This window comes from Macrobrachium nipponense, chromosome 19 (assembly GCF_015104395.2).
Source record: "Macrobrachium nipponense isolate FS-2020 chromosome 19, ASM1510439v2, whole genome shotgun sequence".
Classification (NCBI taxonomy): domain Eukaryota; kingdom Metazoa; phylum Arthropoda; class Malacostraca; order Decapoda; family Palaemonidae; genus Macrobrachium; species Macrobrachium nipponense.
The window spans coordinates 39,407,995-39,428,293 of NC_061088.1; the positions used below are offsets into that span (position 1 = coordinate 39,407,995).

The 20,299-nt window shown below is 39.3% G+C and overlaps 1 long non-coding RNA gene across 1 annotated transcript in view; it reads left to right on the forward strand.

Annotated features, from left to right (window-relative positions):
- Positions 1 to 15,402, forward strand: part of LOC135216460 (uncharacterized) — a 26,524-nt gene extending 11,122 nt beyond the window's left edge. The window contains exons 2-3 of the long non-coding RNA XR_010314884.1: positions 14,072 to 14,196; positions 14,618 to 15,402. This is a non-coding gene — a long non-coding RNA (uncharacterized LOC135216460). The remainder of the gene's footprint in view (positions 1 to 14,071; positions 14,197 to 14,617) is intronic.
- The last annotated feature ends 4,897 nt before the right edge of the window (positions 15,403 to 20,299 follow it).

The following is a 20,299-nucleotide window of genomic DNA, read 5'->3' on the forward strand; positions in this document are numbered from 1 at the left end:
GTATACCTCATTAAATTACCCCCTCATGACCCCTTTAGATACACACACATGCACACACCCAATTGTTCTAAAAGCTTCTTTTTATCACTCCCTTATAAGATATAAATGATGACACTGTCCTGAGTTAGCTTGCTCACCACCCGTACGAGCCACCCAGATTGTCTGGGCTAGATCTTCTCGTTCTTCGAAAACGCTCCTGTTTACCAACATTTCGGAATGTGCTGACAAGTGTTTACCACACTCGGAGTTTACTTAAACACACACCAACATTGTCAGAGCATTCCATCCACTCTGATTGACAGTGCCCAATGCTCCCTATAACATGTCCTAATTGTCCTGAAGGAGCTGTCTACATGGCATGGTCACTAACCTTTCATGTGCCTGGCACGAACTGGACTCGGCACAAGCAAGAGAGTTCCTCCTGGATTTATTCCGACACACTGTATTACTGCCAAGGAAATCTCAAGCGCTGGGTTCTGTTTCACAAAACACTTGCACACAAGTTTTAATGCCTATAGCTAGACGCATTGTGACAATTATTATAGCCAGCATGATGGTACTCGCCAGAAGAACGAAGTCTTTAGGGAAGAAAAACTCGTCCTTTTCATCTTCGTCTAGTGGAGGACCCGTAACCCTCTCCTGTGTTCCCAGAATTTTCATTATCCCGTAGTTTCCATGTAAGTGCTTCATGCAGACGTTTGTGTCTGTACTGTAGATCCATCTGCTTAACACCAGGAACCATTCTGAGAACTCTGCACTAGCCATGGAAGATTTGAGGTATCCCTTGCCAGAAGGATGTGACCCCAAAATACGTGTTTTGTTTAAATGTAGTTTAAAGTTACGCAATTGTACAAAAATGCACCCCTCGCCAAAAATTGGCTGCCATGGGGATGTACCGAGCTGGCTCTCCCATTGGCTCAATTATACACCCTTCTGGTTCCCCACACAAGACCTAACCATTACTTTGAAACAGGTTGGAATACATGAATTCAAGCCTTTGTAGCACCAACACAGAGCCACTTTCTGCCTGAAAACTTCCACCTCGTGGTTGATAGTGGCATCTGGTGCCCATATCCAGCACTAACTAAAAACTGCCAAATTTTGAGTTATGCCCTTCTGGCAGAGGATGCCTCATTTGTGATCCTTGTGGGAGTAACAAATCGACAGCCTCATTGCACATGGTGGAGATCATGCATGTGGCGCAGTAGATCGCCATAACTGTTTGGTGAAGTCATAAGCAAGTTCTAATTCACACCCCATCATGTCTATGTTTTTTTAATCAAAATCCTAATTATCACGCATGTATCAGTCATGAACTAACACACGCCCTGCTCATAGTCAATTGCTGATGATTAGAATTCCTCTCCCAGAATGTACAACGTCTCTATCCCATTCCATGTAACTACTGAACCCTTAAAATTACTAGGAAAAGGTCTAACCATTGTTAAAGCTATGAAAGGGTTTTTTATCAGTAACAGGTACTTCAACAATGAATCCCTTCCCAGACAAATATACCTTCAGAATCCCGTAATACCTATACAAATGATCTCCAGTAAATATTATGTTTGAACCCCATTCATACGCAGAAATACACTCATGTGAAGCTGCTATTACTGCTTGGACCTGATTTCTAGTTTCCTCTAATAAAGCATAGTTTGTACTCACAAAAAAGTGCCATGTAGGTCACCCTGTAATGTCATCAGAGCCAAATGACCTATTTTCTCCCCAACCAATAAACACCGACAGACATCTGTAAAATTAACCCCATTGATCACCCAAAATCACCATAACTCCAAAATCCCCATTAATTCCCATAAATCGACATTACTAAGAGAAAATCCAACCATTTTATATAACCATCAAAATAAAGACACCTAGTCAAAGACTGAACTCACCAAAGCAACCATAATACCTCTGCAGAAAAGAACACCAAAACCACATCTGTGAGATATAATTTGAGAAAACCACAAACCATAAATCCCAAGATCAGGAGTCACCAAAACCACAAGTAACACCGTAATGCCCATTATATAAGAAATCGACCACTGCCTCAAAATAATAACACACTAACCAACAGGCTAAACAACATATTAACGAACTTACCCAAAACCTCCAAAAATGCCCATAAAATTCCACAGTACATTTTACACCTTGTTTCCCACAAATTATCCCAAAATTTAAAAAAAAAATTAAAGTAATTATGCCGAATCACTGCATTGCGCAGAATAAAAAAAACAGTAAAAAGAAAATATCAAACAAAACAGAGTAAAAATTAAATAATCAAAACCCATAAAACTCTACAGACCGATGTCTCTACATTTTACAACCCATACAACACCCTCTTAAGCAAGCCATACATGTAAAAGACTGGCAGCGAGTTTGTCCCACTGGACTGGACGCATTGTTGCCTATTTAGCGGAGTTTTCCACATAGGCCGATGCCTTTAGTAGCTGTTTCCATGAATTCAAGCTGTCATAGTAATGCAATAATGATACAGTTACTCTAATATTTATGTAATATATATATTTATTATAAATAGATACGCTAAATTCAAATGCACTCCTGTCAGGTAAAAAATACCCGCACACACTGCTGACTTGCCAGCACATTTCAAGAGGACTTGTAAACATGGTTACCTAATTTTTAGTCATGTATCATACATACTTGGGAGAGACATAGCATTGCTCCAACGTGTGGATAATTAATTTCCTCTTTCCTCACAGTGTTTAATATATAGATGGTTACATAATAGCACCAAGTAAAAGAAAAATATGTGCAATAATAACAGTTTTGTTATTACAAGAGAAGAGGAGCCTGAAATTAGCAAGAAAAAGCGCGATGTATGGGTGAAGACATGGCTGAAAAACAAAGAGAAGTTTTCTCATGTCTTTGTTAAAGGAACTGCAGAAAAATAACCCAGATGATTTCAGAAATTATTTACGAATGACTGACGATGCCTTCTAAGTCCTTTTAGCCATCGTGTCTCCCAAAATAACAAAGAAAGATACAGTGGTGAGGAAGTCAATACCCAGTCGTCCTGCTAGTCCATCCCACACACCACAGACTGGCGGGGCATAATGCCTATCTTGGGTAGACTGGCCTGTCCAGTTGAACATGTTGAAAAGATGAGAGGTCTGGCTAGTCTCGCTGGGTTTGTCATTTTTAACCAACTCTCATACACAATAAAGATTGGCCGTTTCATGCCAATCTCGGTAAAATCAGCATGTCAGTCCTTTACATGTATGACTTGCTTTAAGTGAATAAGGAGAGAGAGAGAGAAAAAAAAAATAATATACATATCAGCACACAAGTTCCCCTTAAAAATTACGCTGTCTTCTTGATCTGAGATATGTGTGTTACCTTAGATGACGCTATTTTCGCATCTAGAATCGCAAACTTTTTCCCTATCCTTTCTTCAATAACCCTTAATGGACCGTCTAACTTCGGCCCTAGTTTGTAATTGAACTCATATTCTCACATTAACCTCCAAGAACACTTTATCCCCTACTGCAATTTTGACACCAGCTGATTTTCAATTGCTTCTCTCCACTATTTCTCATGTCTTTGACTCGAGATTGCCACTAAGATGTGTATGTCTCTCTTTTGCCATAGAGCTCAACCTAACTGTATCCTCCCCACGAGAAGGTATGGGCAACAAATCAAATATGCCTTGCGCCGGGCAACCTTGAATGCAGACATCTAAATAGACTCACTGACCATAGTAGTAATGCTATGCCGGACCGTATCTACATACCGTTCCCATTTCCTATCATTTCCACCTACGGTGGTTCTGATTGCTTCAAGCACTTTTTTGTTTCCTCGTTCACATACCCCATTACCTTTTGGTCTATACAGAAGGGTCGTTACTTTCTGTATCCCCATTACTTTATCCAGACACTCTAAAGTCTTATTCATGAATTCTCTACCATTATCCGCAATAATTACCTCAGGCACCCCATAACGATAGACAAATTAATTGACAAGTGCAATAACCAATACTTCTGGTGTATTATGCTTTAGCTGAAACATTTGTACCACCATCTTTAATTCATCTACCACCACTAACAAATACCTACAACCTTACCTAGAATCACAGAAATTCCTCAAAATATCCATGTGTACTCTAAAAGGATCTACTGGGTATCGGAAACGGGATACGGTACTTATGTCTAAAGTACTTTGGGCTAAGGAATTTTGGTCTAAAAACAACTTGGTCTAAAGACGATTTGGTCTAAAGATACTTTGGTCTAATGACGCTGTGGTCTAAAGATGCTCTGGTCTAATGACGCTGTGGTCTAAAGATGCTCTGGTCTAATGACGCTGTGGTCTAAGGTTATTTTGTAAAAATGACAAATTTAAAAAAAGGCAACAAAATGGAAAAACTAAAAGGTAAACAAATGGAAAAAACTACAAATTTACATATTTATTCATGTAAACATACATTTGAAAAAAATCTTTAGTGTAATAATTGTAGTATTTTATTCATGCAATTTTAAATGTAAAAAATACAAGATGCTTAAAAGGCAGTTTTGATTGAATTATTCTTCATAAAATAGTAACCATTGTTTTCACAAATTGTAAAGTACTTTCCATTTTGGGGTTTTAGAAGAAACTAAAATAAGAAGAAACAATAAACTTAAAAACTTGTAAACAACTTAACGAGGAAACATTCGCAAACAAGCAAATCATTAAACCAAAATAATAATTTCCTGATAGTACTTTGTTAAGAAGAGTTATTAACGAAAAGTGTCTTGAGAGAGAGAGACAAGTAATTACCTTTTATGTATTCCCTTAGGAAATAAATTAATTAAATTGATCAAGGCAATAGTGCAGCTCAAAATGAGTTTTTAGCCGAAAGTGTCTTTAGACCAATGTATCTTTAGCCAAAAGTGTCTTTAGACCAAGTTGTTTTTAGCCAAAAGTGTCTTTAGCCCTGAGTGTCTTAGACTAAAGTGATTTATACCAAAAAGTTTTAGACAAAAAGTCCTAGACCCTCGGAAACAATCCCAGTTTGCAAGAAGTCACCATTGCTGGTTTGCATGCATTACAAACATAACTCCTCTTCACAAAACTCTCCATGGCTGCCCACATATTTTTTCAGATATGTTTATTACGCATTTCATTATACGTCCTCTCAATCTCCAAATGTGTACATTTGGCTAACTTAATTTTCAAACCAGCTTACCTAAGCCTCCAAAGAACTTCCCTAAGCACTTCTAAATGTTCCTCCATGGAACCTGTGGCAATCAGTATTATCATCCATGTATACAAACGCGAACTTCCCTAATAACCCATGCAAAGTTGTATCTGCTAACCTCGTAAACATCATACGACTACCTGACAAACCAAAAGGCATCCTTGTAAATTACAATGCCCTTTCGGTATTAAAAACACAGTGAATTCACGGCTCTCTTCACTGAGGGGTACCTGCAAAAAACTTTGCATGAGGTCTGTAGAAGAATATATATTCCTTCCCCCATCTCTAAAAAGATCTGGTATGCACACCACCAGATACCTGAGGGATGGTCTACTCATTCAACTTAAAGAAATCCACGCAACCTCAGACTGAGCCATCTTTCTTAGGCCCTGCCAGTAATGGGAAGTTGTACAGGGATGAACTGGGCCTAATAATGCCTCTTCTTCCCATTTATTGATCTCTTGCTCTACCTGTTCCCTAATCTTAAAAGGAATCCTATACGAAGGAACAAAAATCGGTTTGGTCCATTCCTCAAGATTCACTTTGTGCTCTAACACCTTAGTTAGCCCTGACTTATTCTCTTTCAAAGCATCTTTATCTATAATCCCCAAATTCAACCAGAACCTCGTTTAAATCTCATGTATGCTCCTTGTAATCTGCATTAGCTAAATGATTTCTAAAAATTTTCATCCTGATTTTGCATTTCTGCCTCCGAAAACTCATTTTTCCCTTCTACAATGCCACTGAACCACTATCATCACTCCAATCTCAGAGGTCCATTACATTATAAGTATTCTTCTGATACCTCCTCACGATATCATTACAGTTCAATAGTTCCACCCATGCGACACCTGTATTTGATACCCTGTTTACAGACACCATACTAACAATAACTTTTAGCTTTTTGCTGGCCTCAATTATACACACTTTTTGGGCATTTTTACTTCTTTCACCATAAATTTCACCATAGTCATTATACCTGGATTTAAAGTAACATCTTCTAGTGGAACCCTTTTATAGATATTGTTCTTCTGGCCATTATACTCAGAATCCTCTTGTTATTCACCTCATGTTCCAGAAACTCATAAATATCCCCCATATTTATATAACTATCCTCCATATGTCCCTCAATAACCCCCATGTTAGTATCAGTATCACTCATGTTAACCTCAGCATGACCTACATCATTATTCACCTCCGTTTCATGTGTACCCACATATGGAATAAAAATACCAGGTATCCCAACTGTTATACCCAAACCACATTTATGGAGAGATATCCTGTTTCATTTCTCGATATAGTGTGGTTCGGATCCCACATTAAGCTGTAGGTCCCGTTGCTAGATGACCAATTGGTTCCTAGCCACGTAAAAATATCTAATCCTTCGGGCCAGCCCTAGGAGAGCTGTTAATCAGCTCAGTGGTCTGGTAAAACTAAGATATACTTAACTTCTTCTACGTGCTGGATGGCCCAACAAACATCTGTTGCCAAAGCAACCCCTTTCATTACTAAGAATGGTTCCACTAATACCCGATCGATCACCTAGGGAGGAACACACTTATGGAACCCACAATATTCACCTGATACACTAGGACACCATCTCTACTGAAGGTTTCAGAGGACATTATAGAAACAGATTGTTATAGATCATAGTCCATTAAATTAACTGAAGCCCCCCGTACCTATAAAAATTGGGGCGTCCCCCACGAGTCCATAATGGCAAGTGCAATTCACCCCTTTCACTTTTTGATAACCGTTCTTACAAAAATATTGCCGATTACTAGGTCCTTTTTAGTTACCTCCTTGAAGGACCTTTCCTATCTGGACTACCAAAATTCTGGGGTGCAGCTCTTGCATTACTCCGTTTCTGAGATGGACAGGACAGCCAAAAATGATATGAGTTTTTACATACTTCACAATATCTTACTTGGCAGTGCTTCTTGGTATGCCCCTGCCTATTACAATTAAAGCAACGCAGCTGTTGCGTTGGACCCATAGATCCCCCATTATTATTCAGTTTGGCACACAAGTGAGGGGAAGGAAAACCTAAATCCCCTTGTGTTGGATTCATTGGGATGGTCCCATTAAAAAATGTGCTCTCAACTGTGGGAATTTTGACCTGTGTTTCTGGACCTGAGAATAAATCACCACCTCATTTGACTTAGGTTCAATCATCTTATCAAAGCTATCTACAATGACGTCCGGAACGTCATGTAGAAGCCAGGAAAAAATGCAACAATTTGTGGAAAATGTCAAGGGAGATTGTATTATTATTTACCTGCTGGGATTTTTTCAATTTCTCTACCAATTCTCCCGCTGCCTTGAAAAGGCGATTTCTATATTCAGTCATTGACCTCTGGCCTTTTCTGATCTTATAAAAACCCTTAAAATTGCTAAGCATATCTCCGCACTCCTCAGTACCATAGGTTGTCCTAAGAAATGCTTGGAGCTCCGTCCAAGCAAGGCATTTAGTATACTGAAAGCTACGGCAGCGATCTGCCAAGTCTCCTCTAATAAAATCCAAGAAGGCTTTTAATTCCCTTGTCGTTTAGAAAGTTATTTACACCCTCTATGAAAATCTGTACTGGTTGAGAAAGGTGCTGTCCACGATGCCTTGAAACAGACAAACCCCTGATGCAATTGTTGTGACTTTATGGAGCAGTCCTATCATTTCTCCCTTCCGGGATTTTGTCTAAGTGAAAGAAACCGCGGGTATTCAGTTCTCGACCGAATCTCAATGTCATCGAAATACCAACAGTATTCTGTAAGCTCACCAACGAGAACCCGGAAAAATAAGATATCTATATCCCCTTTTTCCTAAGATACAACAAACCAACAACAAAACAAGATATTCCCAAAATAAACCAAGCCTAGAGGCAAAGAAAACACTGCGGGGGAAAAAAACTAAATTTTTTCCACACTCACGGTCAAGGATATTCAATCAAGCGATCATCATTCGTAGGTCAGGAAAAGAAAAGAAAAAAAAAGAACTCGAGTTGTCTGAATGCTGAAGGCGAAGAAAGCTGGGAAAAAAAAGGGATGCAGAAGGCAACTCAGGCAATTTTGCTGACACTCGGAACTCTAGCTACCCCCTTGCTATCTTTAGACTCAAAATGCTACCCCAGCAGAATTGAAGTCGTACCAACAATTTTGCTGGCTATAAACACCAGTTGTATGTATGTGTGTATGTAACAACTAAAAAGAAAAAAAATGAAATGCGTCTGACACATATTCACTCAGTATGACCAACCCCCGGTAAGAGCAACATGACGGAAAAGAGAGGGAAATAATAAAAACACAAACCCCCGCCCAGGTTGTACCCTTAAAACCCCAGCTGTAATACATCTAGGTAAATCATAAATCAACAGGTAAAAAAGAAAAAAAATCACTGAATCACCATATCTCAAAAGAGAGAGAGAAAGAGATGGAAAAAATAGCCCCTTTCCCCTTGTGATGGTAATTGCTTCCTAGCAAAGAAAGATAAAGGAAAGGAGAACGCATTTTCGAGAAGTTCGGCAGCAAGGAGGCATTAGCGTATTGTGTTGGAGGTGCCTGTTATCATGATGGTTCTAGAATTGGCAGGGGTGTTGTGGAACTCGTCGGGACGTGAGAAACGCCGCGATTTCTGATGCAATACCTCGTCTAGATTCATCTAAGAAGTTCTAGAAATCCCTGGAGTCTGTGAAGTTCGCCGTAGGCTCCACCCACAGAGTGCTGTATAAATACGACGGTCGTAGCAGGAGAAAGAGAGATCGTAGAAGAGAGACACCAGTTAGTCACAGAGAGATATCCTCAGTAAGAGCCACTGGTCAGAATATCAGAGAGATCAGCAGCAGAGATCATCAGAGAGAGACTAGAGACGAAGGAACCAACGAAGAATCAGAAGAAAAGTTGCTCGGGAGTTGTTTGGATACTGGTCTAGTCGTCTTCAGGAGTGGACTACCGTGTTATCGCGACGTCGAGCAAACTTCAGAGAAGAAAAGGTCCTGCTAGAAGTTTTGGGGAGTTCCTGCCTTACAAGTAGACTATTTTCTGCAATACGGAGTCAAGAGGACGTCTGCAATCATTGTTTTCCTTTGGAGAAGCCATCGTTTCGAATTACCAAATTGACTAGCAAGTATTTGAATTGCCTCAGTGTTCCCCCAGTACATGCAGTGTAATATTCTATCTTTTTATGTAAATATGAGATATTTGTGAGTAAGCTTGTAAATAAACCTTTGTTGTGTTAGTGTTTCTTGCTATATTCGTATCCCCAGTTTCAACTGTTGGTGTTGAATATTGTGTCGACCTTGGCCAGGATATTTCGACACCGTAACATTGTGGCGACCTTGCCTAGGCTATCAACACTTTAATGGTTTGAAACAGGGAGAATATAGAAAGAATCAGAATGAGTGAGATGGTTAAAGAGTTTCTTGAGTCAGGTAAGCTCCCAGGTCTAGAGGGGAATGATCTCCGTGAGTATGTTGAAAGGAAAGAAAGGGAAAAGTATGAGAGAGATGAAAGAGCGGCTGAGAGAGAGGAGAGAGCAGCTGAGAGAGAGGAAAGAGCAGCTGAGAGAGAAATGCAGCAACAAGAAAGAGAGAAAGAATGTATGCATGAGTTGGAAATTGCTCGGTTAAGGGAAAGTACTCGTAACAGTCGGTCAGGCGATAATGAAAACGAAACTGATACGTTAGGTATGAGTGCAGGGCTAAAATTAGTACCAAAGTTCGATGAGGAAGATGTTACGACATATTTCATGCGTTTTGAGAAGTTAATGGAACGAGTAGGTTCTCCTAAAGAAACGTGGACTTTATATTTGCAGTCAGTTTTGAGTGGTAGGCCACTTACTGTGTATAGTTGCATGTCTAAGGAGGAATGTGATAATTACGATATCGTGAAAGAAACCGTTCTTAGCACGTATAGGTTAGTACCGGAGGCGTACCGTAAGAAATTTAGAAATTTGAGAAAGGATGAAAATATTACGTATGTAGAATATGGTAAGAAGTTAGAAAGGCTGTTTTTTGATTGGTTAACTTCTGCTAAGGTTAAGGATTTTGACGGTTTGAAGAACTTAGTGTTGTTAGAAAACTTCAAAGATAACGTATCTCCTGAGATTAAGCTTTATATAGAGGATAGGCGAGAAGTATCTTTTGCAGGAGCAACTAGGCTAGCTGACGAATATAGTCTAACTCATAATTTGAGTGTTAGTAAGAAACGAAATGATCCTTCGTCTGGTAGAGTACAAAGCATAAAGGTTTCAGTCCTAGTAATAGCAATGCGAGTAAAAGTGACTATTCCTGTTATACATGCGGAAAACCTGGTCATACGTCTAAGGTTTGTAAGAGTAAGGTGGCATCTAGTGGCTCAGAATTAACTTGTTTCCGATGTAATGGGAAAGGCCATTTAGCGAGGAATTGTGCAGTAGAAAGGAAGGACGGTAAGAAACCAGTATCGCTAGTTAACCTTTCGTCAAGTAGGAATGATGTGATGAGAGAAACTAGGAAAATTTTTGGTGAATTTCTGTCAGAAAGCATAGTTTCCTCTCTTGGAGGAGTAGATTTGAGAGAAGTAGTCTTGCTTCGAGACACAGGCGCTGCTGTCTCACTGATTAGAGGAGAGTGTGTGCCGAACAGGGCAGAAATCAATATGGAAGAGAAAGTCATGATAGGTGGATTTCCTAACACTTGTGTTCTTTGTCCTTTGTTGAAGTTGAATTTAGAAAGTCAGGTAGTGTCAGGAGAAGTAAAACTTGCAGTTGTGGACAGTTTGCCCATCGAAGGCGTTGACATTATTGTCGGTAACGACTTAGCTTTATCCAAGAATGTGAATCCTGTTGTGAGGAATATTCCAGTGCCTGAAATGGTAGTAACTAGGTCGGGTTTAGATACAGACGTAGACTACGGTCAAAATTTGTTCGTGGATTCGAACGAGTGTGAGTTCGTGGATTCGAACGAGTGTGAGTTCGTGGATTCGAACGAAAGTGAGTTCGTGGATTCGAACGTAAGTTCGTGGAATCGAACATGAGTGAGTTCGTGGATTCGAACGAGTGTGATAGAGTTAGCGAGGTTGATCTTGGCATGAGTGTGGCTGAGAGACCTAACTCTATCGTCGACAGTGATAGCCAAAGGGAAGGCATAGCTGTCGAGAGTAACGTAAATGTACCTGTATCTAGTCCTAGTTACGGTGATGAATTAGGCTCTAATATTTTGGATAAGGATGAGCTAGTCAAGTTGCAGAGAGAGGATGCGACACTAACCCGAATATTTGAACGTGAGCTGGATGATGACCTCGATGATGTGTGTAAGGAAACTTTTTGAGTAAAGGACAAAGTTTTGTGTCATGTTTGTCCTAAGTCAGGTAGTGAATTGGGAATCACAGAAAAATTAGTAGTTCCTAGGAAGCTTCGTGAACTAGTTTTGAAGTTAGTACACGATGAGCAAGGACATTTGGGAGTAAATAAAACTTTCAAGTGTATTAGTAGGGCGTACTTTTGGCCTAAGATGAAAAATGACGTGAAGAGGTATGCTTTAAGCTGTCATGAATATCAAATTGCTGGGAAACCGATTCAAGTAATTCCTAGAGTTCAGTTGTGTAATATTCCTTCAGTAGGCTTATCTTTTGAGAATGTATTTATAAATATGTTCGGACCTTTGCCTAGAAGTAAGGGTAGAGATGAATGCATAACTAATCTTGAGTATTATAAAAACAATCTAAGAGATGTTTGGCAGCTAGCAGAGGAGAACGGAAGCGATTGGCACTTAGCGAAAGAAAACACGAGAGGAAGTCAAGGGGAAATTAAAGGAAAACTTGATCTTAGAGCAAAAGAGAGAAGTTTGTGTGTAAGAGATAAAGTTTTAGTACTAGTCTCGAGAGAAAGTCCTTTTTCAATTTTAGAGAAGAGGGGAAATATACATTATAGAATTAATGTGGGTAAGAGTAGAGCAAAGGCAATGAATGTAAATTTGCTTCAGAATTATAAACAAGGCCCCGTGCCGTGGCCTCCGCCCGTGTAACAGTGTTACTGAGTGAGATTAGTTTTGAGAAAAACACAAGAGGTGTTTTAGTATTTATGAGTTTTAATCAGAGTTCAGAAAACGGAAAAAGTAAGAGAGAAGGATAATGTTATAGCTAGTAGCCTCTAGAGATTTTTCTCAGCATGAGTAGCCTAATAACCGTTTTCTGTTATCGCACGAGTGAGTGTGTGAGTGGAAAAGCATGCTTGTTTGACTGGATTAAAGCTTTATGCAGAATTGTTTCCCTGCTGTTCAATTCTTGTTCCTCTTTAGAAAAAAATAATATCAATTGGTTTCATTTTTTTTCTCTTTTGGGGGTAATTGCTTCCTAGCAAAGAAAGATAAAGGAAAGGAGAACGCATTTTCGAGAAGTTCGGCAGCAAGGAGGCGTTAGCGTATTGTGTTGGAGGTGCCTGTTATCATGATGGTTCTAGAATCGGCATGGGTGTTGTGGAACTCATCGGCACGTGAGAAACGCCGCGATTTCTGATGCAATACCTCGTCTAGATTCATCTAAGAAGTTCTAGAAATCCCTGGAGTCTGTGAAGTTCGCCGTAGGCTCTGCCCACAGAGTGCTGTATAAATACGACGGTCGTAGCAGGAGAAAGAAAGATCGTAGAAGAGAGACACCAGTTAGTCACAGAGAGATATCCTCAGTAAGAGCCACTGGTCAGAATATCAGTGAGAGATCAGCAGAAGAGATCGTCAGAGAGAGACTAGAGACGAAGGAACCAACGAAGGATCAGAAGAAAAGTTGCTCGGGAGTTGTTTGGATACTGGTCTAGTCGTCTTCAGGAGTGGGCTACCGTGTTATCGCGACGTCGTGCAGACTTCAGAGAAGAAAAGGTCCTGCTAGAAGTTTTGGGGAGTTCCTGCCTTACAAGTAGACTATTTTCTGCAATACGGAGTCAAGAGGACGTCTGCAATCATCGTTTTCCTTTTGAGGAGCCATCACTTCGAATTACCAAATTGATTAGCAAGTATTTTAATTGCCTCAGTGTTCCTCCAGTACATGCAGTGTAATATTCTATCTTTTTTATGTAAATATGAGATACCATTCTGCATTTACCTTTGTTAGTAAGCTTGTAAATAAACCTTTGTTGTGTTAGTGTTTCTTGCTATATTCGTATCCCCAGTTTCAACTGTTGGTGTTGAAAATTTTTTTTTATTATTATTTCATATCGAACCTGAAGCGGACCTCTCTCAGAGGCCATAACATTGTGTCGACCTTGGCCAGGATATTTCGACACCGTAACACCCCTGTCTTCGCGGTCTCAACCCTCATTATCCACAACTTTGTTATCCACTACTAATTAGCATATCACTAATAGATTCCTATTTACACCCAGTGACATATCTTAATCCTTACACATTACACCTCTGACTGAGTTAGAACAAAAATGGCGTTCCCTATCAACTTGCTTGCTTTTGTCTATCATCAGTCAAGAGATGCCGCTTTGCTTGATAAACCCCTCGAAATCTATTTAATTACCCAAACCTCGAAGATCAAAGAAGAACACATATCTGTTGAATAGTCACCATTAGCATCGTTACGTTAGTCTCCTGTATTATTAGCTACAGTATCAATTAATTTAGACTAAATGAAACTCATGATCTATTAAAAAATAAAAACATATATTCCCGAACGTAACATGACCAAAAAGGAAATTAATTAAAGAAGTTTAGGGCATGACTGTCCTTACTTCCAGCAAATAAGTAAATGGAAAATTTAATCTCTCCTCATATTAATTATCCCCATAAAATGTCACAGTCTGTCATGACCAAAGTCTTAGCAATCTGTCAAAAATTCCCTTAACATTAACAATGTATTTTGTCGTCAATGAAAAGTGAATAAATGACATCTGTTCTCTTTTTCAAGGATGCGGAAATAGCATGTAAGAAACTGTCAGTAATTCCACTCCCGACACAAAGATGTTTCCAAATACTCAAGTTGTTGATGAACCGTTGGAGAGAAATAGTAGGCAAGCCACAATGGAACCAAAGGTAACTAATATCACATTGTAAATCTTGTTGTTGTGATTTTGGACAACCAGGTACGTTCAAATTGTAATTTATGTTTTAGTACATTGAAAAGTATTTAAGTTTGTATATGTCAATTATCTAAGTTATTCTTAAATGAAATTGTAATTTTTGTGGAAAGTTCTGCCCATGAATATAAACTATATGCAGTTACTGTAAATTATGTAGAGCTTTAATCTGAAAAGTTAGTTGAATTGTCATAACTTATATATTGCATCAGAAAAAATATGTTTTTCTAAATATTTTCATAACATACCATTAGTACTTTTTCCCTAAACATGGGTGTTTTGCAAGTTTATCAGAACATTGTATCCAAATAAAGCAGTGCATTGAGTTGAATGGAAAACGTTAACATTTAACCAACAGTATTTCTTTCCATTTACAGAACATCATTCACGCATTTGCAGAAGTGCAATTATTGAGGGACAAAACTACAGTCGGAGACAGTGAAAACGATAAAAGTTTTAAGTTGGGCAACAATGACACAGTAAAAAATCCGGGAGATATATCCATGACTGCTTCTCAAAGTTCTATATTTGGCAACAGCAGTTCAATAAATAGTTCAAGAGACTATGAAAGTCTCAATAATTTTTTCAATTTGGCAACAGTGATGCAGCAAAGAACACAGGAGTTCAATCCAAGAGTGTCTCTGAAAGTTTCAAGTTTGGCAACGGTGATGCAGCAAAGAACCTAGGAGTTCAATCCAAGAGTGTCGCTGAAAGTTTTAAGTTTGGCAACAGTGATACAGCAAAGAACCCAAAAGTTCAATCCAATAGTGTCTCTGAAAGTTTTAAGTTTGGCAACAGTGATGCAGCAAAGAACCCAGAAGTTCAATCCAAGAGTGTCTCTGAAAGTTTAAAGTTTGGCAACAATGATGCAGCAAAGAACCCAGAAGTTCAATCCAAGAGTGTCTCTGAAAGTTTTAAGTTTGGCAACAGTGATGCAGCAAAGAACCCAGAAGTTCAATCCAAGAGTGTCTCTGAAAGTTTTAAGTTTGGCAACAGTGATACAGCAAAGATCACAGAAGTTTTATCCAAGAGTGTCTCTGAATTTTTTAAGTTTCTCAACAGTGATGCAGCAAAGAACCCAGAAGTTCAGTCCAAGAGTATCTCTGAAAGTTTTAAGTTTGGCAACAGTGATGCAGCAAAGAACCCAGAATTTCAGTCCAAGAGTATCTCTGAAAGTTTTAAGTTGGCAACAGTGATTGCAGCAAAGAACCAGAAGTTCAATCCAAGAGTGTCTCTGAAAGTTTTAAATTTGGCAACAGTGATGCAGCAAAGAACCCAGGACTTCAATCCAAGAGTGTCTCTGAAAGTTTTAAGTTTGGCAACAGTGATGCAGCAAAGAACCCAGAAGTTCAGTCCAAGAGTATCTCTGAAAGTTTTAAGTTTGGCAACAGTGATGCAGCAAAGAACCCAGAAGTTCAGTCCAAGAGTATCTCTGAAAGTTTTAAGTTTGGCAACAGTGATGCAGCAAAGAACCCAGAAGTTCAATCCAAGAGTGTCTCTGAAAGTTTTAAATTTGGCAACAGTGATGCAGCAAAGAACCCAGGACTTCAATCCAAGAGTGTTTGTGAAAGCTTTAAGTTTGGCAACAGTGATGCAGCAAAGACCCCGGAAGTTCAATCCAAGAGTGTCTCTGAAAGTTTTAAGTTTGGCAACAGTGATGCAGCAAAGAACCCAGGACTTCAATCCAAGAGTGTCTCTGAAAGCTTTAAGTTTGGCAACAGTGATGCAGCAAAGAACCCAGAAGCTCAATCCAAGAGTGTCTCTGAAAGTTTTAAGTTTGGCAACAGTGATGCAGCAAAGAACCCAGAAGTTCAATCCAAAAAAGTCTTAGAATTTTTTAAGTTTGGCAGTAGTGATGCAGCAAAGAACCCAGGACTTCAATCCAAGAGTGTCTCTGAAAGCTTTAAGTTTGGCAACAGTGATGCAGCAAAGAACCCAGAAGTTCAATCCAAGAGTGTCTCTGAAAGTTTTAAGTTTGGCAGTAGAGATGCAGCAAAGAACCCAGAAGTTCAATCCAAGAGTGTCTGTGAAAGTTTTAAGTTTGGCAACAGTGATGCAGCAAAGAACCCAGAAGTTCAGTCCAAGAGTGTCTCTGAATTTTTTAAGTTTGGCATCAGTGATGCAGCAAACAACCCAGAAGTTCAATTCAAGAGTGTGTCTGAAAATTTTAAGTTTGGTAATAGTGGTGCAGCAAATAATCCAGAAGTTCAATCCAAGAGTGCTGAAAGTTTTAAGTTTGTCAACAGTGATGCAGTAAAGAACCCAGGAGTTCAATCCAAGAGTGTCTCTGAAAGTTTTAAGTTTGTCAACAGTGATGCAGCAAAGAACCCAGAAGTTCAATCCAAGAGTGTCTCTGATAGTTTTAAGTTTGTCAACAGTGATGCAGCAAAGAACCCTGGAGTTCAATCCAAGAGTGTCTCTGAAAGTTTTAAGTTTGGCAACAGTGATGCAGCAAATAACCCAAAAGTTCAATCAAGATGTCTCTGAAAGTTTTAAGTTTGGCAGTAGTGATGCAGCAAAGAACCCAGAAGTTCAATCCAAGAGTGTCTCTGAAAGTTTTAAGTTTGGCAACAGTGATGCAGCAAAGAACCCAGAAGTTCAATTCAAGAGTGTGTCTGAAAATTTTAAGTTTGGTAATAGTGATGCAGCAAATAATCCAGAAGTTCAATCCAAGAGTGCTGAAAGTTTTAAGTTTGTCAACAGTGATGCAGCAAAGAACCCAGAAGTTCAATCCAAGAGTGTCTCTGAAAGTTTTAAATTTGGCAACAGTGATGCAGCAAAGAGGCCCAGAAGTTCAATCCAAGAGTGTCTCAGAATTTTTTAAGTTTGGACAACAGTTGATGCCAGCAAAGAAAAACCAGAAAGTTTCCAATTGCAAGAAGTGTGTCTGAAAATTTTTAAGGTTTGGTAATAGGTGATTGCAGCAATAAACTCCCAGAAAGTTCAATCCAATAGTGTCCTCTTGGAAAGATTTAAGTTTGTCAACAGTGATGGCCAGCAAAGAACCCAGGAGTTCAATCCAAGAGATTATCTCTGAAAGTTTTAAGTTTGTCAACAGTGATGCAGCAAAGAACCCAGGAGTTCAATCCAAAGAGGTGTCTCTGAAAGCTTTAAGGTTTTGGCAAACAGTGATGCAGCAAAGAACCCAAGGAGTTCAATCCAAGAGTGGGTCTCTGAAAGTTTTTTAAAGTTTGTCAACAGTGATGCAGCAAAGAACCCAGGAGTTCAATCCAAGAGTGTCTCTGAAAGTTTTAAGATTGGCAACAGTGATGCAGCAAATAACCCAGAAGTTCAATCCAAGAGTGTCTCTGAATTTTTTAAGTTTGGCATCAGTGATGCAGCAAAGAACCCAGAAGTTCAATCCAAGAGTGTCTCTGAAACTTTTAAGTTTGGCATCAGTGATGCAGCAAAGAACCCAGAAGTTCAATCCAAGAGTGTCTCTGAAAGTTTTAAGTTTGGCAACAGTGATGCAGCAAAAACCCAGGACTTCAATCCAAGAGTGGTCTCTGAAGCTTAAGTTGGCAACAGTGATGCAGCAAAGAACCCAGAAGTTCAATCCAAAGAGTGTCTCTGAAGTTTTAAGTTTGGCAACACTGATGCAGCAAAGAACCCAGAAGCTCAAATCCAAGAGTGTCTCTGAAAAGTTTTAAGTTTGGCAACAGTGATGCAGCAAAGAACCCAGAAGTTCAATCCAAAAGAGTGTCTCTGAAAGTTTTAAGTTTGGCAAACATGATGCAGCAAATAAACCCAGAAGTTCAATCAAGAGTGTCTCTGAATTTTTAAGTTAAGGTTTGGAAACAGTGATGCAGCAAAGAACCCAGAAGTTCAATCCAAGAGTGTCTCTGAAATTTTTAAGTTTGGCAACAGTGATGCAGCAAAGAACCCAGAAGTTCAATCCAAGAGTGTCTCTGAAAGTTTTAAGTTTGGCAACAGTGATGCAGCAATGAACCCAGAAGTTCAATCCAAGAGCGTCTCTGAATTTTTTAAGTTTGGCAACAGTGATGCAGCAAAGAACCCAGAAGTTCAATCCAAGAGTGTCTCTGAAAGGTTTTGTTTTTAAGTTTGGCAACAGTGATGCATCAAAGAACCCAGAAGTTCAATTCCAAGGGTGTCTCTGAAAGTTTTAAGTTTGGCAACAGTTGATGCAGCAAAGAACCCAGGAGTTCAATCCAAGAGTGCTGAAAGTTTAAGTTTGGCAACAGTGATGCAGCAAAGAACCCAGAAGTTCAATCCAAGAGTGCGCTCGAATGTTTTAAGTTTGACAACAGTGATGCAGCAAAGAACCCAGAAGTTCAATCCAAGATGTCTCTGAATTTTTTAAGTTCGGCAACAGTGATGCTGCAAAGAACCCAGAAGGTTCAATCCAAGGAGTGTCCTGAAAGTTTTTTAAGTTTGGCAAACAGTGACTGCAGCAAAGAAACCCAGGGGAGTCACCCAAGAGTGTCTGTGAATTTTTTAAGTTTTGGCAACAGTGGATACAGCAAAGAACCCTAGAAAGTTCAATCCAAGAGTGTTTTGAAAATTTATAAGAAAGGTTACCAAGTTGATGGCAGCAAAGAAACCTAGAAGTTCAATCAAGAGGTGTCTCCTGAAAGTTTTAAGTTTGGCAACAGTGAAGGCCAGAAAGAAACCCAGAAGTTTCAATCCAAGAAGTGTCTTCTGAAAGTTTCTAAGTTTGGCAACAGTGATTGCAGCAAAAGAACCCAAGGAAGTTCAATCCAGAAGTTTCTCTGAATTTTTTAAGTTTGGCATCAGTGATGCAGCAAAAGGAACCTATAAAGTTCAATCCAAAGGGGTTTCTGAAAGTTTTTAAGTTTGGCAATCAGTGATGGCAGCAAAGAAACCCAGAAAAAGTTTCAATCCAAAGAGTGTTTCTCTGAAAGTTTTTAAGTTTGGCAACAGTGATGCAGCAAAGTAACCAGGAATTTAATCCAATAGTGTCTCTGAAAGATTTAAGTTTGGCAACAAAGTGAATGCCGCAAAGAACCCAAGGGATTTCAAATCCAAGGAGTGTCTCTGAAAGTTTTAAGTTTGGCAAATCAGTGATTGCAGCAAAGAACCCAGAAGTTCAATCCAACGAGCTGTCTCTGAAAGTGTTTTAAGTTTGGAACAGTGATGCAGCAAAGAACCCGCCAGAACAAGGAACCGTTCCAACAATCCAAGAGTGTCTCTGAAAGTTTTAAGTTTGGCAACAGTGATGCCGCAAAGAACACAGAAGTTCAATCCAAGAGTGTCTCTGAAGTTTTAAATTTGGCAACAGTGATGCAGCAAAAGAACCCAGAAGTTCCAATCCAGAGTGTCTCGGAATTTTTTAAGTTTGGCAACAGTGATGCAGCAAAGAACCCAGAAGTTCAATCCAAGAGTGTCTCAGAATATTTTAAGTTTGGCAACAGTGATGCAGCAAAGAACCCAGAAGTTCAATCCAAGAGTGTCTCTGAAAGTTTTAAGTTTGGCAACAGTGATGCAGCAAAGAACCCAGAAGTTCAATCCAAGAGTGTCTCTGAATTTTTTAAGTTTGGCAACAGTGATGCAGCAAAGAACCCAGAAGTTCAATCCAAGAGTGTCTCTGAAAGTTTTAAATTTGGCAACAGTGATGCAGCAAAGAACCCAGAAGTTCAATCCAAGAGTGTCTCTGAAAGTTTTAAGTTTGGCAACAGTGATGCAGCAAAGAACACAGAAGTTCAATCCAAGAGTGTCTCAGAATTTTTTAAGTTTGGCAACAGTGATGCAGCAAAGAACACAGAAGTTCAATCCAAGAGTGTCTCTGAAAGTTTTAAATTTGGCAACAGTGATGCAGCAAAGAACCCAGAAGTTCAATCCAAGAGTGTCTCTGAAAGTTTTAAGTTTGGCAACAGTGATGCAGCAAAGAACCCAGAAGTTCAATCCAAGAGTGTCTCAGAATTTTTTAAATTTGGCAACAGTTATGCAGCAAAGAACACAGAAGTTCAATCCAAGATTGTCTCTGAAAGTTTTAAGTTTGGCAACAGTGATGCAGCAAAGAACACAGAAGTTCAATCCAAGAGTGTCTCAGAATTTTTTAGGTTTGACAACAGTGACGC